The sequence below is a fragment of the Hyposmocoma kahamanoa genome, unplaced genomic scaffold (assembly GCF_003589595.1).
Source record: "Hyposmocoma kahamanoa isolate Upper Pololo Valley unplaced genomic scaffold, ASM358959v1 94, whole genome shotgun sequence".
In the NCBI taxonomy this organism is placed as follows: Eukaryota; Metazoa; Arthropoda; class Insecta; order Lepidoptera; family Cosmopterigidae; genus Hyposmocoma; species Hyposmocoma kahamanoa.
Window position 1 is genome coordinate 7,138,098 of NW_020654878.1, and position 22,151 is coordinate 7,160,248.

Genomic DNA, 22,151 nt, shown 5'->3' on the forward strand with positions numbered 1-22,151 from the left:
TAGATTTTCAGTACAAATCGGCAATTTCATACTTTAACCCCTATTATGTAAGGGCGTTGACTTTTGCTACTTATTTTGAACATACTTATAACACGACACGATTTTAAAATTGAGTATTTCATTCATGAATAACTAAATGTTATGCACAAACAATAATAATCCCATTAGTCGCAATAAGATCCAGCCATTAATTTTTGTTTTGAACTTTTAAATCTTTTGCTACTCAGTTTAGACCATTTTCGAGTTACGATATTATTTGGCTACATGTTGTTTGATTATATATTATTATAATATAACAAAACGAGCACATACGTTATTTTGATTAATATCATATATATTTATTATTCAATATTATTATATCATAATCATCATCATCCATAGAACGATTTCACCCACTGCTGTCTATATACCTCCCGTAGTTTGTGCCATCCACCACCATTGTTATACTTTTTATGAAATGATTTAGATGTATGTCTATTAGACGATTTCTAGAGATTCGTGCAAATGTACCTCAATGTCTTTTTACGCCAGGGGCATGGTGTAGGTGTTTTAATTTCCGAGGAGTTCCATGCTATGCAGACTGTTCTATAGGATTAATGCTGTATAATAGGATCAATAATATACCTTGTGTGTTCATAAGTTTTGAGACAAACTTCAACTTAGTTGGTAGCTTGTGGACTGATTTGGAGTTCAGGGCCTGTCAAAAGTCCCGCTCAAAATTTGGATTCTTTAAAGCGGGCTCTCATCAAAGAAGCGAATTGAATCCCACTGGAGAAGATTCGTGTCGCGACCCAAGATTGGCTAGAACATCTAAGAGCTTGTATTAGGAATAGAGGCGGTCATTTTGAGTAATAATTCCTGGTAGTTGTTGGTTAGTGCCTATACTTATCAGTATCAAAAATTTTGAAAATATAATTTATTCTTAACATTTTTATGTAACTTTTACTTCGTCTCAAAACTTATGAAAATACAAAGCATATCATTCTTAACAACGACATGACATCTGTAATAGCGAATCAGGCCAGTAGTATTGAAGCTTTTTGCAAAGACGGCAGCACATCAAGCTACACTTTGACGGATCTTGTTCCGTTGTACTGCAGGCGATATTCGAACAAAAGTGCTCGAAAAAAACCTTGGTATGCTGTTGACTGTTCATATTATTTATTATCTTTTTTATTCTAATTATTTGTTTAATCAATTTCACAAGTAGGTGCATTCTTTGCCTACCATGATGGGAAAAGGCCATGAGTATGTACATGTGTAAGCACATTTTGTCTGGCCTTACTCACTTATCGTTAGCATTTGATCCACATTCGTACAGCCCGCCACATATATGTACATTAGGTATACGTACGTTACGTACACAGGGTGTCCCACAACTATGCACCACAGCGGGAAGGTTCTTTAGATAATGTAGATAGGATATTTTGCTCCATAGAGGCATTAATTTATTTTTAAAAGTAAGTAATATTTTATTTAGTCGACCTCCGTGGTCGAGTGGTTTGCACACCGGTTTTCATGGTGGCGCCACCACTGAGGTCCCGGGTTCGATCTCCGGCCGGGTCAGTGTAGAAACTAACTTTTCTACATTATTATATTAGTACCATCGTTTCCGATTTCCATATACAAATATTTTAAAGCAGTCATTAAAACCTAAAACATACACCCTGAAAAAATCTACAAAATGTCGCTTACGTCTCTTCTACAAAACACCGACGATATGTCAAATGAACCGTAATATAATTATGTAACAGTATTTTTCTCTGTTGTGTTATCTTGTTATATTTTATAATAGGTACATTATGCCTTTTGTAGACTTCTGATTGTTGTTTTTTTGTGAATGTTAAGTAAATAAACAATATGTTAAAATATTTGGATCATACCGGGACAAAATTCAATTATTCTTATTTTATTTTTGTTAACCTTTATACTTTTCACATATAAATTAGCTGTATATTTAAAAGGAAGTATTTAGTAGATTGTGATATAAATCTAGTACGAATGTGGATGACAAGATAGAGAGTGGTAGACCAGATTAAGTAGTAAGGCATGCGTCAAGAGATTGATGCAGTAGTGGAGTTGAAAGATTTTTTTCAGGAACGTAGTGAGTGGAGGTTCGTGAGCTCTGCTTAACACAATGGGAGACATGTGTGATGGTGTTTATGTATGTTCATATGTGAAGTATTCAACCCGCTTTAGAGGAGCATAGTAGACGATGTTTTTTTTTTATATAATACCAAGTGACGGGACGAACAAGAGTAAGCGAGACGCCTGTCCATAACAGTTGCAGTGCCACTCAGAGCTTTAAATCATAAAGTTCTGTGGGGCAGTTCCACTGCGCACGTCACCCTGGTACATAAGTCGACAAGTCTCATGTGCCTGTGATTTCACCAGCACTTTAACCCTTCAAAACGGAAACGCATCATATTTCACATTACTGTTAGGCGGCAGAAATAGATAAGGTGGCAATACTTCTCTGGGCGAACTCTTTCAGAAGTTTTATTGCTACTAAAACTTCCAAGTAGTGCCATATTTTGTTGTAGGTAAGTATTGCCGTTTCCTTTTCACTTCTAATTTCTGAATGCTTTTTACTATTTAATTTCAACGAATTTCCAATTAGCTTTCAATGTTTCTCTATTTTTGCCTCTCGGCGCAAAAAGTTAGAGAGTTACACGTTTAAAGCCTTTGTTTGTCATGTTTGCCTGTGGCATCGTAGCTCTCAAAGGCATGGACTATTCTTAAAGAGCGTTTTATTACAGGCTAAATTAATGTAGGTGGTTCAGAGCTATGTATTTCATAAACATATGTTCAGCTGTTTAAGGCGAGTCACCGGAGAAGAAGCGGGAGAAACTGCTTTGCTAGATCTAATGGTTTAGGTATTTACTATTAAAGAAAGGTCTTATAGAAAATATAATTTGTGGTTATCTATGTGTGTGTCCATGGCATCCGCGACACAGGGTTTTCCCTAGTGCGGGGCGATGTTGAGTGTGTGCGTTATTATTATTATTATTTTAGTATTATTATACGATACACCTAAGGATATTGTCTAAAAAATGTGCTAATGTATTATACGATTGGATGTACTTTACTCGATCGTATATAATCCCGAAAACAGGCTAAAATAAATGTCTAAAACGAAATAAAATATTAGTACTACATACAATCTGCTAAATTTAGATTTTTAACTGTAGCCCAAGAGTTATTAAACTGACATTTATCCCAAAACTTGAAAATTTCCCCCCACACCTCACCTCCTAAAATCTAGGCTCGCATTTAAATACCTCGCCTTCAAATACCCCGCCTTCAAATACCCCGCCTTCAAGATCATCAGTTCCTATCTCAGTTGGTGTAAAGATGTTAGTTACAAAATAAATATTTATTTTAATTACCATTGGTCTGATCGACTTCAATTTTGTTATATTATTGAAATCTAATGACATTCTATTATGGACGATCTAACTATTATTACTCACAGTAGAACTTTGTTAGACTGTGGTAGAACTATCACAGATCAAAAGGTACAGTAGAAGTGGTTTCCCTAAGGAAATGCATGCCAACTGTAGGTCTCGAAAGACCTACTTAAGCTCTATCCGCCATTTTCGCCTTGTATGGTATAGTTGTGTCATTCTTTCGCGCAAATTCTCTAAAATCGTAGAAAAATGCCTCATTGTGCTGTTTTGGAGTGCAAAAATAATAGCTGCGCCAAAAATATTACCCGTTGTAGTATTTCAAATATTCGGTAAGTTTTTTAAATAAATTTTCACTTTTTTGTTTATCTATTCGTTCAGATGTTAATCGTTCGTCGTAGTCCAGCTACTGGCCGCAAGATGGTAGCACGTTGCGTAAAAATTTCAGTATAAAATCAAAACATCGTAATTTGCAATAAATAATAAAACTTTCAACGATATAGCGACTGTGTGAAGTTGAAATTATATTGAAAATCCAGAATTTGTTACATCTTTTTAAATTCAAAACTACGACCAATCATTATTAAGACTTCATATTGTTTATTATTTGTTCGTGTGCGTTTTGGCGACAGCGGTACCGATAGTAATCGATGCTTATGGTATTTTCGTTGTTTGTTTTTTCTTTCGTGAGAACTATGTCTCTGGGCTCGTTAAATTGGTCTCAACGAGTTATTAACTTTCAGACTGTAATTTAATTGGCTTTTGAAGTTCATTGATATGTGCCGGGGATTTTTAATTCTAATCTGTGTTATTAATGATAAGCATTACTTTACGGTACTTGTCAAATAGTCTATTGTTTGCTTTGTCTTGTTTATATACCAGATTAGTTGGCAAACTATTCGAAATTCTTGAATTTCTCTGCAGTGTTGGCATTGTCGTATTGTTATGCAAATCTTTTGGATTACTTAAGACTGACCGCAGAGCTGATGGCTAAAAGGAAAGTTATTGCCGCTTGTTGAATATCTCCAGTAAGTAGTTACGACAAATTAAATTGAGTAAATCTTTTGATAATGCTGTTTTGATACGCAGATATACCTTCTTGTAAAACGTTGTTACGCTTATTATGTTATAGACCGGTTACACACGGCGACTTGTAGCGAAACACGCGACTACATCGATGCCGTCGCTTATGTTGAACCATTAAGAGTCGAAACTACCTCAGTTCGAATTCTAATTTTTCCCGTACTAATATGGTTCATTTCGCTTGATTCGACCGCCAGGGACACTGGTTTTATTTCAGATTTTTTTTTTAAAAGTACTTCGTATACTATACGTGTTCTATTTAGATTAATATGTATTTAAAACAAAATCATTGGTATATGCATTGACTTACAATTATATGGACGTCGGGTCCGCGCTAAAAAGTGGCCGCACTTGTAAGGCGCTAAAATCGTATACAAAGCACCAAACTCCGCTTTAGTCTTCATTTGTTCGACTGACAGCGCGATACTGCGATGACATTACAATTTAAATTTCGAATAGGTTGACTTGGGACATTTTTTTCGTGGTTTTTGTATTAGACCCGTCGTCCATTTATTTGTAAGTCAATGGGTATATGTTAAGTATCTACGGAATACAGCGGTTTTTTTGTAAAATTTCAAGGTGACTTTGTGTTTTTTTTCAATCGTAAAAATTTTCAGGCATCGTGTTTTCACACCATGTAGTAATTAGTGTATTACTTCAATTTTACTTTATATTTTTTCCAAAGTGATTGATTCAACACTTTCACTGCCATGCGGAATCAACCAAAGCCTTTTGAGGTTGTATAGACTCCATTTCGTTCCGCCGTAATATAAATTGAGCTTTAACGTGTATCGCGTTTGCATCGCGATTATATCGCGATTGTATCGCTGCATAAGTTGTGCGTGTGTGTAAAGGTACACGATTAGCTGCGACTGCAGACGCGCTGTAAAAGTCACCATAGGTAACCGCTCATATTATGGGGATCTTATTGTGGGAGTTATTGAGGCGCAATAATTCAACTGTGCATAATTTGTACAATTTGCACAACTTGTTCCAATATCTTCTAATCACATGTCACTATTTTATAGAATATAAAAGAATACGTTTATGTGCTAGAATACAGTGGTAATACAGTATACTAAGCGAAATTAGGTACTCAATCTGCTTGCACGTTGAAAACAATCAACCTGCAAGCAGATGTGCAAATACTAATGGTATGGGCTCTAAAATTAATTGCATTTCAAATGAATGTAAATCAGTATTTGTAAATTCTAAGTATTCTTTATTACTATAGAAGCAATGTAAGAAAAGCTATTTTGTCTATTGTAATTTAAAAGTATATCCCTGTAACAATTTCATTCTTTTGGTCTTCTTTATATCGGATCGATGGCATACACTATAATGCTTGCCATCGTGTTAAAGGATTTGCCAATCGGTGTAAGGTACAGGAAAATTATGATATACGACGTATGCGGAGGCTTCTTTCGTACACCCCATTTAATTTGGTAATTTATTGAAAATAATTAATTAAACACATTTTGAAGCAGTTATTCTTATAAATTATTTTTAAATTACAACGAGATTAGTATAAAGATTCATAATTTTAGGTCTTTTGTCTTTGACTTCACTTCGTGTTTTAAAATATTGAGTTTAAAAGTTGTTTCTTAACACGATTGCGATCTGTGTTATTCAAAGAAATGGGAAGCGCCAAAACTATAAAATAATATTGATTATGCCTATTTCTGTTTTAAAGAATGGGAAACATCAAAATGAATTTATCACAAAGTTATTCTATAGCATATGGCAATTTCAGATTCACAGATGGGATGCACCAAAATTGAATTGCACCAAATTAATTTCGGTAGGCGTGACGCTAGCGTTCTATCTCTAAAATGTATACATAGTTATACCGTGATGCAAATTATATGAAATTACATTACTATCCGTATAGATAAAATTGGTCAAAGGATCTTACTTGGACTGTTCTAAAAATAAAGATTGAAATTGTTAATACGCACGCTTCTTGAGTGTGTTGCTAAAAAACCAAGACTTTTCCAAGTGAACTAGATGGGTAGCTTCAATTGTAACGGTGCCTGCTTGAGGATGTTTCCACATCACCGATCCTACGATCCGTATAGGAGTATGTACATACTTTTAACATTATTTCACAGAGTGATCGTGGGGAAGTGTTCTTCTCAACAATCCACGGTTTGTGTTGTTCATTGGTGACGTGGAATGAAAGCAGCTGTGTTTGCGTGTGTGATTGTTTCAGTGTATTAAATATTCAAGAATAACATTTTGTTATAAATATATTTAATGTAATAATGTATTTTTTTTCTCCACAAATAGTTGTACGTGAACTAAAATATAGCATACAAAAAATGATATTTACGTTATGTTTGCAAGACTGGTATCAAAACTACGCAGAAGCTTGTAATTTAGGATGCCAGGTCTCTAACTATGGATAACGACTCTTCAAAATTCCCTAATAAAATTTGCCTATTCTTAGACACCTTAGTATTTAGCCAAAAATAGGAAAAATTTATTAGGGCACATACTTATAGTATAAGCACAGTATAAAGAACATACATACTGTGGTATAAGTATGTATATCCAAGCGGAAGTAAGGCGTAAGTAAGTACGTAGTTTTACGTACTCCTTGAATAAAATAACTTCAAATTTATAAAATTAATATACGATTTAATTATTCTCCTCCATTTTACCTATAATTAGCGATCTAGACCAGACATACATTTACTTTATGCTTTTTTCTCATGCTATCCACCTCGATAGGAAAAAGGCCAGACATAGAGATATAATTTTTAGTTGCAAGTTTTAACTTCTTTTTTTCATAGTATCAAGTGACGAGACGAACAAGTCGTGCGCGTGAGGGTAAGCGATACGCCTGTCCATAGCAGTTGTAGTGCCCCTCAGAGCTTTAAATCGCAAACATCTGAGGTACAGTTTTTTTTATAATACCAAGTCTCGGGACGAACAAGTCGTGCGCCTGATGGTAAGTTACACGACTGTCCATAACATTGCAGTCACACTCAGAGCTTTAAATCACCCTGAGACATAAGATGACAAGTCCCATGTGCCTGTAATTTCACCCTTACCCTTCAAAACCGGAACACAATAATGCTGATATTACTGTTTGACGGCAGCCGTAGGTAAGGTGTCAGTACTTCCCTGATGAACTCTTTCCCAAGGAGCTCTACTGTTACTAAATATACAGTGCCACATACATGTGTCATTTTAACAAACAAATAATATTTAACTTGAAATAATACGTAGATATTTATATTAAGACACAACACAGGAACGTATAAAAGAGTGCTAACAGTAAAATAGCAATATTCTGCTAGCGACAGCGGTAGTTGTCGCAGCTATCAATATACAACACCCGAAAGAAACAAAACGACAAAGATATCCCAATACCGCAACGGCTGAAAAAGAGACTTGTAATAAAGGCAACAGGAGCATGTTTTATTTCTTTCGACCTGCTATTTATTTTAGACTTGTCTTTACATATATTGAGCCATCTTTCATAAAATTGTTGGTGTTTTTTCTACAGACTGTCGGGTAGGGGAAGTTGACGGCCAATTTCTAAAATTCATTAGTTTCTAGATTAGCGTAGTAATTTTAATTGTGTAACGGTGTATTTTTACAACCAATACATTAGGTTGCACAATTACAAATATAGAAATCCTTACCTATTTCTGCCGTCAAGCATTAATGTGAGCATTACTTTGTGTTCCGGTTTTATAGGGTAAGGGTGTTGGTTACAGGCACATGGGACTTGTCAAGTTATGTCTCAGGGTGACGGGTGCAGTGGCAGTGCCCCTCAGATCTTTGCGATTTAAAGCTCTGAGTGGCACTGAAACTGTTATGGACAGGCGTGTAGCTTACCATTAGGTGCACGACTTGTTCGTTTCTTCATTAGATATTATAAAAAAATAAAAATTCCCGATGTGTAGTGATTAGAAAGACCTTTGCTTGACATCTCTATAGAAAGAAAAAATAGTAGAAAAGGACAATTTGGTATTACTATTATTTATTATTAACCGATTTCAAAAAAGGAAGAGGTTCTCAATTCCAAATTTTTTTTTCATGATTTTTTTTTGTTAAAGGGGTAAAGAGGGTACCTCAGTATTGGTCCTATATGAATTTGACGAAAATATTCCACCTCTAAGGGTGGCAATCTGGGGGATGAATCTGGTTTGGTGCACTTTCCTTTAACAGATTTCATTAAAACTTGGCAAACTGATAAGTAAAGAGGTCGGTTTTTTTAGTATGTTTTTCGTATAAATCAATTAGAGTAGGAAGCTATTTTGTGAAATTATCTTCGCTTTTTGTTTCCGTTGCGGTTGGGGTTTGTTTGGGTTCACCCAAACAATCTTCTTGACGCGTTGCAATTAAATACTCTACACTCTGTACGGTGTATCAAAAAAATGAAAAGCACACCATTTTATAATGGGAGCACTAACTTTTTCAATATTACTTACATATGTATATTGCTGTTATCTACGCGAAAGTCTGTGTGTCCATGGTTTGGTGCAATAAAGTGTTTTAATAAAATTTGCCATCCCACATAGCGGAATTATAGCCTGTCTGTCATTGACAGTCAGCTTCTGATTACGAAGTACCCAGATCCACTTTTAAGGCAACGAGGCCAGTAACGGTACTAAAGACAGCCGTCGATCACATTGTAGCTCAGCTTGGAGACAAGTTTGCTTTTCTTAGAATTCAACGGTTGTATTTACTTTGACATTTGTGTAGGTGTAGCGAACTGCCACTGTCGCTTCATATATGTTTTTATTTATAAAATCTTTTTCTTCGTGTTCGAATTCTAAATTTGTGTGTGCTATGAGCGAACTTAATACTACATATTTGAATATTAACCAGATAATAATTGAGCATAATGAAATATAATCTCAGTACAGAGTACTAAAAAAACCGACCTCAAAAGTACGTGGAATTACGTATATTTGCTAAGTTTCATTGAAAAATCCCCTAGTTCGCCACTATACAAGACTTGATACTGGAGATAATAAAAATAGGTTCTCACTACGACACTACTCAAAGTATATAGAGGGAAAAACGCCTTGAATTGGAGAAATAGCAAAATCAACTAAATAATTGCTAAAAGCAATTGCTCCTAAATTAAAGTTAGGCTATTTATAAGAAAAATCTTCATGCGTGAACAGCCACCCTTAGAGGTGGATGATTTCCTTCAAAATGGAATGGGACCACTATGAAAGTACCCCCTTTCTAACAAAAAAAGAATCATGAAAATCGGTTCACAAATACCAGAGTTATCGCGTAACATACATACAAAAAAAAAAGAGAAAAAAAGAACATACAGTCGAATTGAAAACCTCCTCCTTTTTTGAAGTCGGTTAAAAATAGATTTAAATATCCGATTAAAAATTAAAATGAATTTTATAAAAAATAGAGAATTTCGAAGAAAAGTAAATTAAAGAAAGAAAAAGAAAAAATAAATAAAATTTACAAAAAAGTAAAATGAATGTATTTTGAAACGAGCTGTGAGACCACGTAACGTACATGTTTTTCGTACATACATTTTGTTATATAGGTATATTTCTTTTTGTTACATCTTTTGTTATCTATAATCTAACACATTTTATATTATAAATATTCTTATATAATAGATAAGCAGTACATTTTATTTATTCTTGCTAACTCATCTGCCGCAGCTGATTCACGTAAATGTGTTAAAGTGAGTACGACAGAAATTTGGAATTTACCACAATTATAAACAAAATTACATTTCGGTTACTGAAAAATAAAAGAGTATTCAGTTGTGAAATATCTTAACGTAGTAGCTCTAATTGTGTAATGACATAGGTATATTCAAATCATTATGTTACATATTTACAATAAAAACCACCATTTCAAGTGTTTGATTATGTTATGCAATACAAAACGCTAACACCGCGAGCTTTCGTTAAATATTTTTTAATACGTGCTTGCTTATTGTACCTATATACATTATATCTTTGATCAATTTTTATTTAAAAATTGTAAAATAGACCGAACACTCGCTGTAAGCTGATGTTGTCGATGTATGTATGTTACACAATTTGAGCTACTGAGCTATGTGCTTTAAAGTTTGAAGATTTTCACTATCACATATACCGATGCTGTGTAAACATTCTCACCCAGTCCATAGATAGGGCATAAAAAGTAGTGAGCCAACGTTTCTCGAGATAGGTGCTAAGAATGCTCTGTTACGTTACATTTCTTAGCTCAGTTTAATGCATTCGTAAGTACGCGAAATATCAGAAAGAGCCCCTCATAAATAGTTACGCAGTCACGTGCTGCGATTGTATCGTTTTGCGATACCGGTGGCTGTCGGGGGTATATCGTTTAAGAGATTTTCATGTGTGGTTGAATAGCTTTTATTTGTTGGAATGGGAGGTGGTGAAAACAAATAATTTCACACACAATAATTAGGACGTGCGTTGAGTGCAAACCGAGCGAGGCGACAAAATTCAACGATGTGAAAACACCGGCTCTCGCTCATATACTCTACACAGGCTGTTAAGCTGTTACAAGTGGATTGTAGATATTATACGCATAGTATAACAAGAGCAAGTAGGGCAACTCCCGCCGCTGTTCGACACGTATATTCCTACACTTGGCCCGGAGCGTAGGGTTGTTACGTTAGTATTCTAGTTGTACCGGCAGGTTGTAAGCATAGTTTGAAAAAATAAGTGAATGAATGAAATTAATAAATGCAATTACGTATTGATATTTTTATACCAGCATCGCGGATTAGTGTCTAGATTATGTATTTAAAATTAAATGCTGACCTATTCTGAATTTGAGGTATACTTGTTCAAATTACCACAAACACAACTAGAAACAAGAGACGACCCGCGCTTTGTAACGTGAATACGCTGCGAAATTATTCGAATGTGTGCGTCCATATACGGAGAGCGGTGGGATTACGTATGTATAGACCGCGTTGCTATGTTTGTATGTATATTATAATATTGTACATACTACTATACATAACATCGGTAGTAGGTAGTCGAGAAGGAGAATGGAGTTCGATGGATCGTACTTCTGCGGCGCTCATGTGCTTGTAACTTTAATTTTCATCACCAACATTTTCATCATCATATCATCACCAACATTTAATAGCTAGAAGAACACCATGCGTTCGTATCATCTATAGATATAAACAATTGATTTTAGAATAAGCTTTTCTTAATAGTGTACGGAAAACACACCGGTGACATCTTTTAATCTGTTTTATTATAATTTATCTCGCTCTGTTATATGTGTGACACATAAGGCTTTCTGTTTTGCACTTAGATTTTAAATCTCGCTCAGTTACATGTGGGATACATAAAGCCGTCTCTTTATTTACTTTTGAAATTTTGAATTTAATGCAACTTAAATTTAAATAGTACAAAGTTAACTTAAAAAGTTATAGCCCTTACAATGAGTACATTTGCTGTTGGGGAGAGTACTGGAACGGTGAAGGATCAATATGCCGCCGACGGTGCTATTCCGTTCTTTTATTTATTTGGGCATATCTTTTACTTGGGCAGGCAAAGGTTTCAACATACAGCCTTTTCATATTATAAGTAGTGGGAATAAATATGATATTTTAAGGTTACAATTGTTCCACGTGGAACTACTGGGAATAAAGGGTATCTGGTATCATTCCCACTAGATCTCTCCTGGTTTTGATTACTTGACATCTTTAATTCTTTGCGTCACAGTGACTATAGGGAAAAGAGCATAAAATACAAAAAGATATTAAAAATATGAAGGAATCCGTAACATTTTTTTTTTAAAACAAGACAATTATAAAGTTTCACACATACGTAATGTGTTCCATGTGGTTCGTATTATTTTCATGACTTTCGTACGATAAAGGCACTTTAGTCGTATATTCACTTATTGGGGGGTTTACTATACCAAGGTACGATGTAATGTAATGACCTACTTCAATTTATTTATCCAAAAGAACCACATTGTAAAATTAATGCTGAATTTAAGAAAATACGTTCGAAAATACCTGTAAAATTGTCTTTTTGTCGTTGAGTAAGATTAGACTTTTTATTTTTTACCCGATTGACTTTAATGTGAGCTCCATTGTCGAATCTGGAGGCAAATTTTACGGTTTTCCGGACGACTGCGCTCATCTAAATGAGTGTTTAGTTGAGCCTAGCATTGATTTAATGAAGTGTGCAAACAGATATTTTCATATGTCTAATTTTAATGTGTACTAACACAGTAATTTTCAGTATTATTTTACTTCTATAAAATAAAGAAACAAAAGACAAGCTTCTGTACGCTTCATTTTTGAAAAAACGTTAAATCCTTCTTTTTGGTTGAAGGATAGAACTGAGCGAAGGAAGTTCATTAGTAATGTGCTAAAAGTGAGGTCTATTTTAGTATTATACTGTCATATCTATAAACATCAATAAAATTAATGTCTGACCCAATCTAATACGGCCCTATAATAAAATAATTCCGAATAGATTAATCGCATTAGACGAGCCTCTCGAATGCCAAACCTTCTAATAGCTTAACCTCGTTTTAAAGCTGTTAATGGCTAAAGCTGTCTGATTTACACGTGCTCTGCTTTTGTTCCAAAGGTTTGTTTGGATACGATATTTTCGTAAGCATTGTAATTTTATAAAGAATGCACTTTATAATAATAATAATAACGCACACACTCAACATAGCCCCGCACTAGGGAAACCCTGTGTCGCGGGTGCCATGGACACACACATAGACAACCACAAATTACACCCAAACTCACGAGAGAAATAAATGTAGGCCATACAAATATTTCTCCCGGCCCGGGAATCGAACCCGGGGACCTCTGCGTGGCAGTCCGGTATGGTAACCGTTCGGCCACGGAGGCAGTTAAGATGAGACCTTAAGGAGGTGAGACATCGGTAGGTATAATGTTGATTTTTATTATACACGCAGTTTTCGACATATATTTATTTACATTATAAAGTTGTTAATTAACGTAATGACCAAAAGCATCCAGTGTAATTTTCAGATAAAAGATCGAATGTTAATTGTTTTTTACATAACATTTACGTGTAACTTATTCTTTTAATAAAGAAGTTTTAAAATCAAAATCAGTATAGGTGATGTAAAAGCAGATGATTTAATTAGGAAAACGTTTTGTATGTTGTTTTTCGTTTATATTAATAAGTTGTTCCTGTCTTTTCTACATTAATCATATTAATTTTAAAAGTCTAAAATTGGTTATTTCTTCAGTAATTGTTTTAGGTATTGCACAAGGCATCACCTTATTTCTATATTTAATTAAAAAGATTCCGTCTCTACATCATTTGGTGTCTCCAGCAGCTAATATTTGCCAGAGGCGAAGCCTCTTCATTTTTCATTCGTCATCAGCAAATTGGCTTTTTGACCTTTTCTTCGACACAGTTTTAAGCAATTTTTTTTTTAAATCTTATCTGTTTAGCTTGTATTGAAGAATAATCAAAGAAATAATTTATTTCGCCTTTTGTTTGTTGCCGTGTATTTCGATTTTGTGTACAAAAGCAAAGAGCATTTATATTACTGTATTGTGTAAATAAACAAACCATAGGCTGTTATTTTGACGACCTCGGGGGTCCGGCGGTTAGCGTTGTAAGGGCTACATGAGTATGTCCCGGGTTCGATTTCCGGTTGGACCAATTTGGATGACGAACTAATGTAAATTGGTTTTGGATGGTGCATCGGATATCATTAAATTACTCTGGTACTCGTAGTACAGGGTATTCTCTAGTTTATTGTCGTTGTAGAAATCATCATCTGATTTTTAAGAGCCAGATTCTTGTTGGTGTAGCCTCTTCCACTCTTCACGGTTCATAGCCAGTTCCTTAACCTCTTTATAGCTGTTCACTTTGATCTTCTTTATTGTTTACTATACGCCATTCTTGGTCTTCCTCTCTTTCTTTTCCCTTCTATTCTCCACTCAATTATCACTCTCACAAATTCGTCATTACGCAACGAATATCCAAATATCTTCCCCTTCTCCTCTCTATTGTATTCAGATTATAAGATTGATATACCGTCACCCATACCTCGTAAATGTACTAACATTAATAAAGTAAAATGCATTAACTTTTAGAAATAGAGCAGCAATGATCGTATGAAATGTACCTGGGTTCAGGCATTATGCGAACGTGCAGATATTCTCATATATGCGAAATATTAAAAGGATATGGACGCTATATTCCTAAGGGCTATCTCGAGCTATCTCTGGTGCAGACAGGCGATGATATCTATTTACAATGAAATAAGCATCTCTATTCACAGCTAGATTTGATTGGGCGCACTCACAAAGCAAGGAATTGTTTGTGGTTTCCGTGATATATTCTATTATATATCTTTTTATATTTTATATATATTTAGAAATTAACAGCTTATAATCGGTAGAGATAACCGCTCTAATGTGAAGCTCATATGCGTTAATTTCACGCTCATTAATAAACAAGGTTTATCATGTAATATTTTCTGTCTGTAAGTGTATGGCACATAAATACACGAGGCAATTTACATGAAACATGTTTCTGCTGCAGCTTGTTTGTATTGCAATAACAGCGGTATTTGCAGATAGAAGTTTTGATTGTTAGCTCCCATTAATAGGGTTGTCAAGTGTTCAATTTCACAACGGACCAGCACAAGATGGATTTTAAATGGAATCTGGTTATATTTACAAACGTCGGAAAAGTAGGTAGGTGTGAAAAATACCTATTCGTATGTAAACGCGTTTATTCCCGTTTCCAAATGTTAGTATATTTACAAAGATTTTGGTTTTAATTTTCTTATTATTGTCATCATGTGCTGCTGTCATTGACTTACAAATAAATGGACGACGGGTCTAATACAAAAACCACAAAAAAAATGTCCCAAGTCAACCTATTCGAAATTTAAATTGTAATGTCATCGCAGTATCGCGCTGTCAGTAGAACAAATGAAGACTAAAGCGGAGTTTGGCGCTCTGTATACGATTTTAGCGCCTTACAAGTGCGGACACTTTTTAGCGCGGACCCGACGTCCATATAATTGTAAGTCAATGGCTGCTGTCCATGTCGCTTCTTGCTGTGATACAATCCTTTTATTCGTTTAATTCATAATATTGAGTCATTTTATCAATGATTTTACTGTAAAAAGAAAGCAATATAAAGTTTTCAGGAACACATCAACTTTCTCTAAAGACGAACTTGCATTTTCAATCGTTTTTGAATAGCGTAGTAGCCCTGTTCTGTGTGAACGTTTGAGAATAGAAAACGATCCATTCTCAGCGAAAGTGTCTCATCCGACTTTTGATCGTGAGTAATGCGCGCACTGACATGTGTCGTCGCCATTATTCGGACTCACTGGCTGCATAGAAGAGATTGGTATTAAGATAATGGGAGAGATTTGTAATTATCTTTCAGGCTTTTTATTTAGTGAGCTCTGTGTCTAACTAGGACACGATTGGCTTGACATACTTTAGATAGTTTGCGAAAATAGACAATACCTTTAAAAAGACGAAATAAAACGCGTGCGAAAATAGTAGAACGATAAAACCGCCAATATTTTGAAGAAACGCTGAAAAGGTTAGAATTTCGTTTTTGACATTTTGAGAGATGTTAATTTACTTTTTTAAATTTGTCGCAAAAATTTACCACTTATAATTCCACAGATCACGTCATCGTCACCGAAAAAATAACGAGCTCAAATTGGTGTCATTAAAGTTTATATTTAAAAAAAATATGCAATAAAAATTGTGTACAATGCCCATTGTGAATAAAGCAAACAAGAGGACGAAATTATATTTTCTAAATAAGTTAATCTATTATGATCACTACGGAGTGGATCCTACAAAACGCAAGACGAAGCCGTGGAAGACCCAGAACGAGATGGCGTGACGAATTGAACGCGTATATGAGGTCTTGGTCTCTAGCAGCATTAAATCGCGAAGAGTGGAAAAAGGGTAGGGAGGCCTTTGCCTTGCAGTGGGACAGTAATGGCTGAAAAATGAAAATTATGATGGCAACATCATAAGTATGTATTTGTCGGTTGCAGCACGTAGATTAACTTATTTAGAAAATATAACTTCACAAGGTGGTCTCAGCCTTTTCTGTACTTACTTGTACGGTTGACTGAATTAATGAATTGTCAAAGTATCGTCTAACCTCATATGTATCCTCTGTAAACGCGAACGCCCTTATGGCATGGTTGGCAGAGAAGTTTAAAATTGGCGGTTAGGTTAATCGACGCCGGCGAAAATGTGCCAAGCCACAAGAACGTAAGTTAACTCATTCGAGTGACGTAAAGTCGACTTAATCGCTGCGAACTTACATTAACAAAGTTCTTCCAAAATAATCGAGTTTCTCAAGGATAAATTGTTAAGATTCTTGTTACAACCATACATTTACGGGAAAATTTGAAAATTTTCACCCCATCATCGACGACCTAACAGTTTGCAGACTCTAAATAGGACTAATTTGGAACGTAAACTTTTCTAAATTGGTTATCGTCTGGGTGTTCTGAGTAGTGCCATATGTTATGCTATTTGAACTGAATAAAGTATTAATTGCAATGTTCTGAGACCGACCTCGGACTATCGCGGCGCATTTCTCTCTGGGTCTCAGAGCATTGAAATTCATACTTTATTTTGATTGATATGGCACAAAATATACATTGATAAAATTAATGTCCTCTGACTTGCCGTCAGCCAGTTTGGCGCTGGCCGTAAGAGAGAAGATTTAGTATTTGTCTACCACGCCAGCATAATACGGATTGGAGACTTCATCTTTCACCAGAGGAACCACAGAACCTTAGCGTTGGGTTGTTTAGCACGTACAACCCGACAAAAGGCGAGTGGTGACTATTTTCGATCTCAATGTTTAGTTTTAAGAGTCTATACAACCTCGAATGGATTTGGTTGATTCCGCATGACAGTGAAAGTGTTGAATCAATTACTTTGGAAAAAACATGTAGTGAAATTATTATATATTATTATTTATATTATATATTATATATTATTATACACTGATGACTATACGGTGTGAAAACACGATTCCTACAAATTTTCACGACAGAAAAAAATACAAAGTTACCTCGAAATTTTATAAGAAAACAGCTGTATTCAATAGCTACTTTACATATACCAATGATTTGTTGATATCAACTGACTTAGAATAATAACGCAAAGAATGATAGTTTCATATCAAACGAACTGTCACAAGTGAGGCAAAAATCAAATTCATGTAGGCTAGTTTTAGTAGTAGGTTAATTTTCGGTTTTAGTGAATATTTACATAAAAATACAAGTTGAAACGCGTTACTTCCTTGTGGAATGTGATGTTAGTATCTATGTTATGTTTGTCTGACGTATTTTTACACTCATTTACCGCACATTTCGTGATTTTTAGCTAAAATTCTTGATCTGTTCGCGGTGCAAGTTGACCTTGAGCACTGAAGGCCCGCCCGCTCGTGTAGGCCCTTTGGGCGCGCAATTTGCCTCACTTAGCGTGTGCGGACTAGGTTTCTATGCGTTATTATTCTAAGTCAACTGAACTACATAGAGCACGTATACCACACGATATACATTTTTCTAATGGCTTTAATTGCGTTTGTAAATACATAAATGAAATACAGTGTCCCTGCCGTTCGACCCAAGCAAAATTAACTATTGGATAAAATTATTGGAGCTGAGTTAGTATCCACTCTTGAGTTTTACTTTATAGTAAGCTAGTCATAATAAATTAAGAACAAATATTTTTTCTTATATTCTTTTCTTTTACACGCTTGTTTGATCACGATGTTTTTGTTCATGGTCAGTAAGAGTATTGGTGCTAAACACTTACAAACGTATGTACGTACATTTGACACCTGTTAAAGTACGTACCGTAATATCGTCGCTCTATAAATTGAGAAGCAATCTTTCTCCCACTGAACAACGACCGCTCAAAATTTTGCTTATTAATTGAAAATAGATTGTGATGCTGTTCTTTGTAGAATGTGATGTTAACGCTGTTCTTTGAAATAAATAGTCTTTTCTCAAACATGCCCAGAAATGTTTGCATTACTTTCAAAAACGAACACAGAAAGTTTGTCATTTATGGACCGTGTGACTTCTTCCCGGCCAAGGCCTGCAAAGTACGTAAGTAAGTCACTTCTCTCAACTTTTAAATCTAACTACTAATAACGAACTATGAAAACAGGCAAAAGAAAAACTCGTACAGCCAACTGCCCAGTGTGCGAGAATTAAAAGGAAAAATGCCTACGTAATAATATACCGCTTACTTAAAAAAAGAAAATGGCGGTATTCTTTTGTTTTTTCGTCTTTTTTGTATTTTAGTCGCGAAAATGAGTGTTAGTGAGAAGAGCGATAACGAAAATATAGTGATAGATACACATTGAAACTCATCATCCGAACTACGAACATCAAATATTACTTTTAATTAATATTAAGGTTAAGGTTTAATTAATAGTAAGGTTTTTTGTTTTTTTTTAATAAACGACTAATATTATGACTCATATTTAATATATTAGTTATAATATTAGTCGTTTATTACTTCCTCGCAATGTTTGAGAAAAAATGCTGTACATGCTTCGGTGGGAACGGGGATTGTTTGACTCTTATTAATACAAGGCCTTGCTGGCGTTCGTTCTTCTAACTCATACTCGTCCGGCAATGTCTTATTTCCCGGCTTTTGCAATAACGTACTATTCCCGGTATCTTAATACGCAAATAAAAATGTATTTTATAATATATTTAATAAATTATTCAACGAGCATTTTCCACATGTTTCGCGTGTAATATAACATATAGAGCAGCACTCACAGCTTAAATGGCTTACATTTTGAAATACAGATCAATTGTAAGACAGTACCATAGATTACTAAATCTATGGTACTAAATATATGGTCAATACTACCGAGCTACAGGCAAAGTTTTCCTAAATTAAAGAGTATCATGATAAAGCGTCCAGATATTTATCAAGGCTCAGAACAACCCACAAAGGGTTAATTGTAGCCTTCAGGCTGTTTGTTAGTTTATGCTAAATTGCTCATATTCAGAGCACTAACTTGAAATACATTTTATGTTGAACTTTGAGAATATGCAATATTCTAGTTCTAAATGTAAAAGCAACACTTTGTAAAATGTAGTAATTAGTTTTAGAAATTAATCACTGTCGCGTAATCGTGTATGTTTGTCTTTCAAACCAATTAACGTGCCATTTATATGTAGATCCCAATGGTCGGATGACGAGATGGTAAAGTGATCAACCAATTTTTATTTTTTTATTAAGGCATTGGCAAAGCCATCAGCCTAAACATGAAGTTTAATTATGTTTCTGTAAATATGGCCGCCACAAAGAGGATAGGCAATTTGAGGCGGCGTGCTTGGATTGACTCGGGATTCCTTAAAACGGGCCGATACGGGTATTTTAGTTCGAGATTCGTATAATTTCGCGTTTTAATCTTCGATTAAGGCACAATAGCACTATCCTATTCCACTTTAAACTAGATTGCACAAAATAATTGAAAGTCAAAATAAAAACGACACTTTTCCCTCCAAAAGGTCCATAGCGAAATCTGATCAACCAATTATGCTTAACATTACTTTTTTTTTTGATACTAAGTAAAGGGACGAACAAGTCGTGCGCCTGGTGGTAAGCTTTAAATCACAAAGATCTGACGGGCACTGCCACTGCGCCCATCGTCTTGAAACATAAGTTCCATGTGCATTTCCGATTGGAATCTAACAAATATAAGCGATATAGGTCCAATAAAATATTTTCATTTCCAACATGTAACAATCACGTCACTCACAAGTTAGTAGCAGAAGAGCTCTTTGTTCCTTGGTCGCTGAGCCAGCTAAGTAAGTAAGAGCTCCTTGTGAAAGAGTTCATCCAGGGTAGTATTACCTTATCTATTTCTGCCGCCAAGCAGTAATGTCAGCATTACTGTGTTCCGGTTTTGAAGGGTAAGGGTGCTGGTGAAATTACAGACACATGGGTCTGGTCGACTTATGCCTCAGGGTGGAGGGCGCAGTGGCACTGCCCCTCAGATCTTTGCGATTTAAAGCACTGAGCGCCACTGCAACTGTTATGGACAGGCGTCTAGTTTACTAACGGGCACACGACTTGTTCGTCCCATCATTTAACATTACAAATTTAGTTGTCCAATTGGTATGTCCAATTCGCAAGTTTTTGATACAATGATCTTGTTGTTATTATTGATATAAAGATCAAACAATACAAAAATACTCCTTCGATCCGACTGCACTGGAATCAGCGACTGATGCCACAACTTGGCCACCGTTCTGCTCAGATAAGCTACGGATTGAGCCGAGAAATGGTTGTAAAACGTCATGATTTTTTTTGTGATACTGCCCGATGGGACGAAGAATTCGCGCGCCTGATGGTAGGCGACACGGTTGTCCAAAGTAGTTGCAGAGCCACTCAGAGCTTTAAATCGCAAAGATCTGAGAGGCACTGTCACCGCGCCCATCACACTGAGACATAAGTTTTGGTTCTCTGGTCTAGGATGTATAATAATCTCCAAAGACGGATATATGTATAATGCACTTTAGTGTCTATACTACCTCAGCTTGAATTAAAACTTTTCCCATATTAATACGGTTCATTTTGCTTGGGTCGAGCTGTAGGGACACTGGCATTTTTTTTTTCAAACGAAATTAAAGCCATTTGAAAAATGTATATCTATGTACATACATATGTGTCGAATTTAGTTCAGTTCATATAAAAACATTGATAAAACATTAAAATAAGTAAAATAAATAAGTAATCGATAAAACATTGTAAGTAATTATTGAATACAACGGTTTTCTCTTAAAATTTCGAAGGTAATAATTATTAATACAAAGATCGAACACTCAGAAAAATTACTTTGATCCGGTCGGATTCGAACCGACGTCTTCTTGCATACCGTGCCAGACGCTATACCAACTAAGCCACGGAACGAACCAACGGACCTCACGAATTTTTCTATGTGCTTGCGTCGTGTCTTTGTACTTGGTCTTTCAACGACTTTTTAGTCGTAGCGCCATCTATGAGAAATCTATTACAGATTTATCACCCAGTTAGTACCTTTACAGCTACCAGTCCTGGCGAGAGATGTCGCTATTCACTGTATTAATTAAATTTTTATTGAATTGATATTCAATAATTTTTTGTGAAATTATTCCACTAGTTTGTTATAATTATTAATACAAAGATCGAACACTCAGAAAAAACACTCAGAAAAATTCCTTTGATCCGGTCGGATTCGAACCGACGTCTTCTTGCATACCGTGCCAGACGCTATACCAACTAAGCCACGGAACGAACCAACGGACCTCACGAATTTTTCTATGTTTGTTATGTTATGTATTCACATTTGGAAGGTAAGTTTGAGTTTTTTTTGTATCGTGAAAATTTTTAGGAATCGTGTTTTCACACCGTTAGTAATCAGTTTATATCCTCAATTTGACTATATATTTTATTATTCCAAAGTGCTTGGTTCAATACTTTCACTATTATGCGGAATTAACCAAAGCTATTTCACGTAGTATAGACTCTAAAGAGTAGCTTCAAAGTAAGCATCGTAACAAAATATTGTTAAACAAGAAGAATACATAACACGTCGCTTATTTTGCGGAAACCGCAGTGAATAGCTACGCTACAATGCGGTTTGGACAAAATTACTATTA

At 35.2% G+C, this 22,151-nt stretch overlaps 1 protein-coding gene across 1 annotated transcript in view; it reads left to right on the plus strand.

The window, feature by feature from the left end:
- LOC113237754 (protein artichoke) overlaps positions 1 to 22,151 on the plus strand; it is a 156,556-nt gene that overhangs the window by 58,057 nt on the left and 76,348 nt on the right. The gene's annotated exons all lie outside the window — the stretch shown is intronic.